The 6,989-nt window shown below is 44.4% G+C and overlaps 1 protein-coding gene across 1 annotated transcript in view; it reads left to right on the top strand.

The window, feature by feature from the left end:
- cntln (centlein, centrosomal protein) overlaps positions 1 to 6,989 on the top strand; it is a gene marked incomplete at its 5' end in the record, with an annotated part of 179,643 nt that overhangs the window by 45,889 nt on the left and 126,765 nt on the right. The gene's annotated exons all lie outside the window — the stretch shown is intronic.

Raw genomic sequence — 6,989 nt, 5'->3', positions numbered from 1 at the left:
TTTTTATTGTTTTCTCTTTAAAAAATATATAGTTTATAAAGCTTGGCTAAATAGAAAGTCATAAGAATGAGTTGTCAATGGCCCTGGTGGATGAATTTGTTAATGCTCTATACCAGGGGTTCTCAAACCTCATTAGGTCGTGACCCCTAAAATAAAGAGATTTGAAGAGATCTGACAAGCACTTGGAATTGTAATGTAGGTATTTAATGTGACTTGGTTCTCGCAGATAAATATTGTGAAAATAGCAGATCTACATGCTCACAGCGCCTCGCAACGCGAGGTGTTGTTCGCCTCTTGCTTAGTTAATATTTGACAGTTTGGCCAGTCCTGTCGAATATTCGACTATTCGAATACTTTGAGGTAGAATAATTCGAATACTAAAAATCACTATTCGTGAATGCCCTAACACACACACACACACACACACACACACACACACACACACACACACACACACACACACACACACACACACACACACACACACACACACAGGCATGCAATTAGCCTGATAAATCAGTCCGCACATTACCACCCCCTGTTGGTGGGTGGTGTGTAGTGTGGACTGACCCCGGAGATTTAATATTTTATTTCTTCTCCGCCCGAGGAGCGGGCGAATTGAATGGGCCAATCAGGGTTGTATGCTTGGGGCACGTGGTTTGGCGTCTGGTGGATTCCTAAGGCTGGTCCGGTCCCAGCCCCCCCCAGCCCCCTCCCTTCAGCCCACGTGAGAGTCACTAGTGGACTCTGATTGGTGTCCTCTGCCCACGTTAGAGTCGCTAGTGGACTCTGATTGGTCCGTGAAAACTGTCATGGCGGAGTCAGACTCGACTCGAATTCTTTTAAACTATACAATAGTGCCGTTTCATTACTTTTTAATACCATTTTGCACTAACGTAAACATGCAATCATATGATATGTTATTAGAAATAACGTATTTTTGCAATGTCATGCCACGTCGCCGTCGGGGGCTCTAAGCGTGTGTGTGTGTGTGTGTGTTTGTGTGTGTGTGTGTGACGTCAATAGGCTTTAGCCCGCCCCCGCTGAAGTGGAATCTCTGCCTGAAGGATCAGACTCTCTCCCAAAACGAAGTGAAACGTAGTGTGTGAAGAGACTGACGCTTGCAGTCAGGCTAGCATGCTTTAGCATCTCTTCTCTGCTCCCTGACTGTTTTCAGATACACTTAACTATGTTAGGATTAGCTTAACACATTGGCCGCCATTTTAACATTGACTGTATGGCTCTCCTGCCATTTTGTTTAATAAAAAAATTTATATATTTTTTTTATATTGACATTTTTCCTAAATTCTGTGTTTTTTCGACAATGTCTTACAGTACCTGAAAAGAAAGAAGACAACCTCTAGTCTCACCAAAAAATAAAAAAATAAAATAAAAAGCTTTTTTTTCTATAGTTGCAGCCATCTCAAAATAGCCATTTTTGACCAAAATCCAGCTCTAATTGATAAAACTGGAGATATTGACCTTTTTGTGATCGATCGCTTTTCAAGTGGATAATTCAGTTGATATTTGTATTTATGGCGTCAGGCACTTATCAGATAAGTTTACTAGTGTAATAAGTGTAATTGTGTAATAGGGCAATAACTGGAATAGTGTAATAGGGCTGTAATAGGTCACCTCTTGCCCTTAGGGCGTCATACTGACTTCACACAAATATAAATAAGCTTTTTACCTTTTATTCAGCATTCAAGTGTTTTATTTTGCACAGATCACATTTTCACACACACACACACACACACACACACACACACACACACACACACACACACACACACACTTATAACGTATAACTTTATATAAGGCAAGGCCTATGTGTATAACTGTAAATATGTTCCCCATATTCAACTGTTTTTATTTATTTGTGGCACTTGCTTTGGCGATGTAAAAGTAGCCTATGTTTTCTCATGCCAATAACGTTCCTTTGAATTGAATCGCTCTCATGCTCTGACAGAGCATGAGAGCAGCTCTCTTGATGTGCGCAAACTACTGGCTTGCCTCGGTGGCTTGGTAGAGAACTGATAGCAATCAAGTTACTCTGCTTGTTGGTGATCCGGCCTGGGTCTATACCGGATGCGGAAACGTGTCTTGCATGCATGTGAGTGTTACATAACCGGATACAGTAGGCGGGCTTTAGAGCGGAACAGACTGCAGCGATCACATACGCCCAGTGGTGATATTGCCTCAGGCGCGAGCTCGTTTCCTTCCTTCACGGCTTCAGGCTGCAAGGACTTGTTGCGCGGCACGCCTCAAACACGCGCACATGCGCGATTGCGCGTGCACGCCATAGGGACGCACGCAGGAGCATATCAGCCAAGTGAGCAGGAAGAGTCTTCTAGCCTAGGTAAACTAACTGTTACAGTTAGTTTAGGTTAGGAGGATGGAAACAACAGTAACTTACTGACAATGACGATCGCCGTGTTTTCGTTTCTTCCCTGTTGGATTCCACTGTCGCGACGCGTTGTAGATCTGCTATTTTCACTCCTTTTTTTTTGTTCCACCGCTGGGAGTTTGGACGCGACCCTTTCCTGATAACTGGAATATAATACACCTAGAACAACTCCTCCATCAGGCTCCATGGTCGCGCTTGGATGCGAGGCGTTGTGTGCTTGCAGATCTGCTATTTTCACCAGTTTTGTTACATACCGATGGAAGTTATATGGACGCAACACGTTGCTTTTCTTCAGACAATGGTCGCCTGATTGAGGACTCCGCCGGGGGGGGGGGGATATTTTCTCCTCTCCACTCCCGTAGCAGGGCTTGAAGATCGGTTGGTGGTGACTGGACCGGCCGACTGCATCTTGTCCAGTAGGTGATTGTGTTGTTTGTAACCTCGGCCTCGCCTCACCAGGCTTTCTATACGTTGTGTTTGTACACTTTGTAGTGGGCTGAGGATCTGTTCCAACTGGGTGTCGGTGCTGGGCCCTGGGTACAAGGATTCACTGCGGGCCCCCCATGAATTTTCTACATAGGGGGATTTAAAAAATAGATATATACAAGCTCACAGCATGGCACCGAGTGTCGCGCTGCAAGCTTGTAGATCTGCTATTTTTCAATAGCAAAAGTATAAAATAATGAAGCCCCTTCCACCTTGGGCCCTAGTAACTCAGACTCGTCCCACTTTTCCCTTGTGACGCTCCTGCTGATCTGATCTTCTGATCTTCGTTGTTGTCTGGCTGCCTGGGACATAATATTTTGTTGTCGAGACTTTGGGGGTTATGATGAAGCTGTGTGTTGTTGGCCAATGAGGCAGGTCATGGCTTTCCAAGTGAACATTTTACTGGATTTTGTTTGATTTGTGCAAAATGGTCTCAGATCCAGCTGCTCCGTTGTCGCTTCTGCCAGCCCCTTCACCAGGCATGTACACACATAGACATCAAAGGGGGCTTGAGCCCCTGCCCCTGAGGGCTGCATTCAATAGAATTGTCCACCAAAAGGCCCCTTTAGAAATGTCAGCCCCTGCCTCTCTAAATATTCTCTGCACATCCCTGCCCCACATCCCTTTACATGCGTGTGGCCAGTGTGCCGCTGATTGCACTCTGCGGGCTGCGCTCTGCCACGCTAAATGCATTCACTGTGGTTTATTGGGAGTTTTATTCATTTCTATTGATATTTATACGTTATTACACTCTTGTTTTCAAACACACTTACTGTGATGAGTGATATCTTTGGTTCGTTATATGACTGAAAGCTCAAACTTTTTCACGGGCTGCAGAATAATGTAATTAAACATTACATTATATAAAAGCAAATTCTCGGGACTATCGGGCCTGGCGGGGAGCGACATTGGAATTTTCTCGTGACTATCGGGGGAGGCGGCCAATGAGTTAAAGGACCACCTCACCTCTGGGACAACCAGATCTTATTTTATTGTTGTTTGGGACACGATCAACACAATCCTGAGGTTTTTTTTGTGTTCAATCTGTGTTTTTAGATATTTTAGTATTTCAGCATGCTACAACTGGTCATATGATGCAAAATGCATCATTATGACCAGTGAGGTGAGTTGGTCCTTTAAAACTAAATTAATATGGATACACTCATTTAATGACACTCTTCCCGTGAGATCGCTTGAATATTCCAGTTTGATTTGTCGTGAGCGGAACGTGCATCACATGCTACCGTACAAACGCACTGACACATCCACATGCACACACATCTACATAGCGTATATTAACTGCTGCACTACATTACTAAAGTATTAGCTATTAGTTAGAACTGACAACCAAAGCTATCTATTTTATTAATTGGAACAAAAGGCAGGAAATTGGCTCCTGATTTTATTAGTATTGTATTGTATTGACCTTGCTTATTGTAAGTCGCTCTGGATCAAGAGAGTCTGCTAAATGCCTAAACTGTAAACCGTAAACTGTAATAGACCAAGAGGATGAATACACACGGCAGGCTGTTGTTAATTTTTTTCCCCGTATGTTTTACAGATTGGTATTGTGTTATATCATTTTTATTGTTGATTAGTCACCTTTAGACCGAGGTACAGCTTGTATGCATAGGGTATTCGTGGAATTAATGAGCAGCACAGCTAAACGTGTGGGTAGCGCCCCCCAAAAAATGCAATACTGTTCTGCTGGCATTCACTCACGTTGTGGGCTTCCCTGCCATCGAGTTTAAAATGAACAAAGTGTAAAAATGGCCAATATGTGTTGTTTTTTCTTTTCCTTATTATTGTGGGAGAGTGCAATCATTCAGTGCACCAAGCAACAAAGCTGAATAAATACCAATACAGAACAGAAGCTGTACCATGTTGTAAAGGTGACCAATCAACAATAAAAACGATATAAAACACAATACCAATTGGTATTATTAAAGGGGAGATATAACGGACCGAATTAAGTTTCCTAACCTTTTGTGCATAGTTGTATGTTTTACATTGTAAAACATAGAACATGTTATTTTAGAATATCTACACGGTTTGATTTTATCCAAACTCTCCGGGGATAAACCCGACCTTAAAATGATCTGTTTGTCCAGGCTGATATTTCTTTCGTGGTGAAGAAATCATTGATGAATTCTGTTTGTTTTTCATAGTGTCCTGACATGAATGGAAACCAATGGCAAAAGTATACTGTGACTCAAAGTCAATGGATTAAATGTGCAATACCACCAGTGGTCCTGTAAGATGATGGTCCAAGCACTACACCTTCAATGGGCAACTATTTCAAATCTATCACAAACCTGCGCTGCATGTCAACTTGTTAGTTGGTGATTTACCTGCACTTAAGTCTTTTTAGTTAATTTGAATTTTCTTTAAACTAAGCTTCACCTATCAAGAATGGGTGGGGCATTTTTTTTAGGTTAATTTAGAATAGTTTAAACTCCTGGCCTTCTTCCATGTCTGACTCAAGTGCCAAAAACATTGCAATTAATGGTTTGTTAAATAATCGCACCATCCAATGTGAAGCAGTTCTACTGGAGAGACTGTAAGGATTACACTGCCACTGGTCTGAGCTCAGTGGACTATCTATCTATAAACAAGATGTTTTCCTCTCCTCCTCCCTACATGCACACAGTGGGCTGAGTGTGTGAGCCGCTTAGCCAGCCCAGCCATCAGAAATATGCAGATCAATCTGCTAATTAGTGGCACAGAGTGGTTAAGGCTGAGCTGCAGCAGACGGTTGGCACCCGCGTGGGCACCGTGGCAGAGCAGGGCACAGGGTCACTGGAGTCAACCGTAGCTCGTGGGCAGAGCTTGCTCCAGAACACACACACACACACACACACACACACACACACACACACATACACACACACACACACACACACACACACACACTTATAAGCGCACCCACACACTTAGATGCGCACCCACACACTTGAAAATGCACATGTACATTCACATTGCAAGACACGTGCACACGCACACATATATTCGTGCGCACACACATTCTTGGATGTGCTATACGCGCACACTCGAGCATATACACGCGAGGATGAGGATGCATGGCACGCTGACAGGTCAAAATGCTAGTGCTTGTTTCTCTGATAGCGCACATCCCACTTTAAATTAGTCTGGTGCATCCAACATACAGTAGAAACGTCAAATATTCATCTGGTTAGAGGAAGTGTGGGAAATAGTTATAAATAATAATAGGCTTATATGCGTTATCGAGGGCACAACCTTAAGTCCTGGGCGGCACTTCAAAGTCACTTTGGCTGATGTTTCTTCAAACTGGTTGACGCACCATCCTCTCTCATAAACTCCCACACTCCTCCTCCTCCTCCTCCCTCCTCCCCCAGCACTCCTCGTGCACTCCAGCCTGAGCACCAGCATTGTGCGTTTAGTCGCATGGCAGATTTTAGCCTGCCATCTGGTCAGGCCTGCCTGGCACCACAGGGGGCCTCCCATCCTCTCATATTCATATTCCGCTAGCATATTGTTCCCACTGCTTCCTCCGTGGCGCGGGGCCCCAGCGCACGATGCTCAGACGTTCGTTCTTTCGTTGTTCGTTTTTTATTTATTTAAACAGAGGAGGGTTGGCGATAGCGAACGCCTCCCCTCCCTCCCTCCCTCCACCCCCTCGCCCCCCCACGGTCGGCGGTTCTTCCAGTTGTCCTATCAAGTGTAACCTGGGGGCCCCTGGTAGAGCAATTAGAGCAGCCTCCCTGCCCACCTCTTGTAATGAAGCCCGGCACATTCCACAATCTATAGCCCCTTTAGTCTCCCCTAATGGGACATCATTATTGTCAAAGAAACAATGTAAATGGAAATGAACACACTCATTAGCCAGTCGCAGGGAGAAACCTTTGGCGCTCTCTCCTCTTCTCTCCTCCATTCTCTCTCTGTCTCTGTCTCTCTCTGCTCACTAAGGCCCCCCCCCCCACTCTCTCTCTCTCACACACACACACACGCACACATACACACACAAACTTAGAGAGAAGAAGCACAACTTTTGTAACTGCGCTGCTGTTCTGTCTCTCCTTGCAACTTCATCCCACAAAACACAAACCTCCTGCTT

This window comes from Nannobrachium achirus, assembly GCF_963921795.1.
Source record: "Nannobrachium achirus genome assembly, chromosome: 3".
Lineage (NCBI taxonomy): Eukaryota > Metazoa > Chordata > Actinopteri > Myctophiformes > Myctophidae > Nannobrachium > Nannobrachium achirus.
Note: the sequence above shows the minus strand (reverse complement) of the source record. Positions and strands in the feature narration are given on the sequence as shown.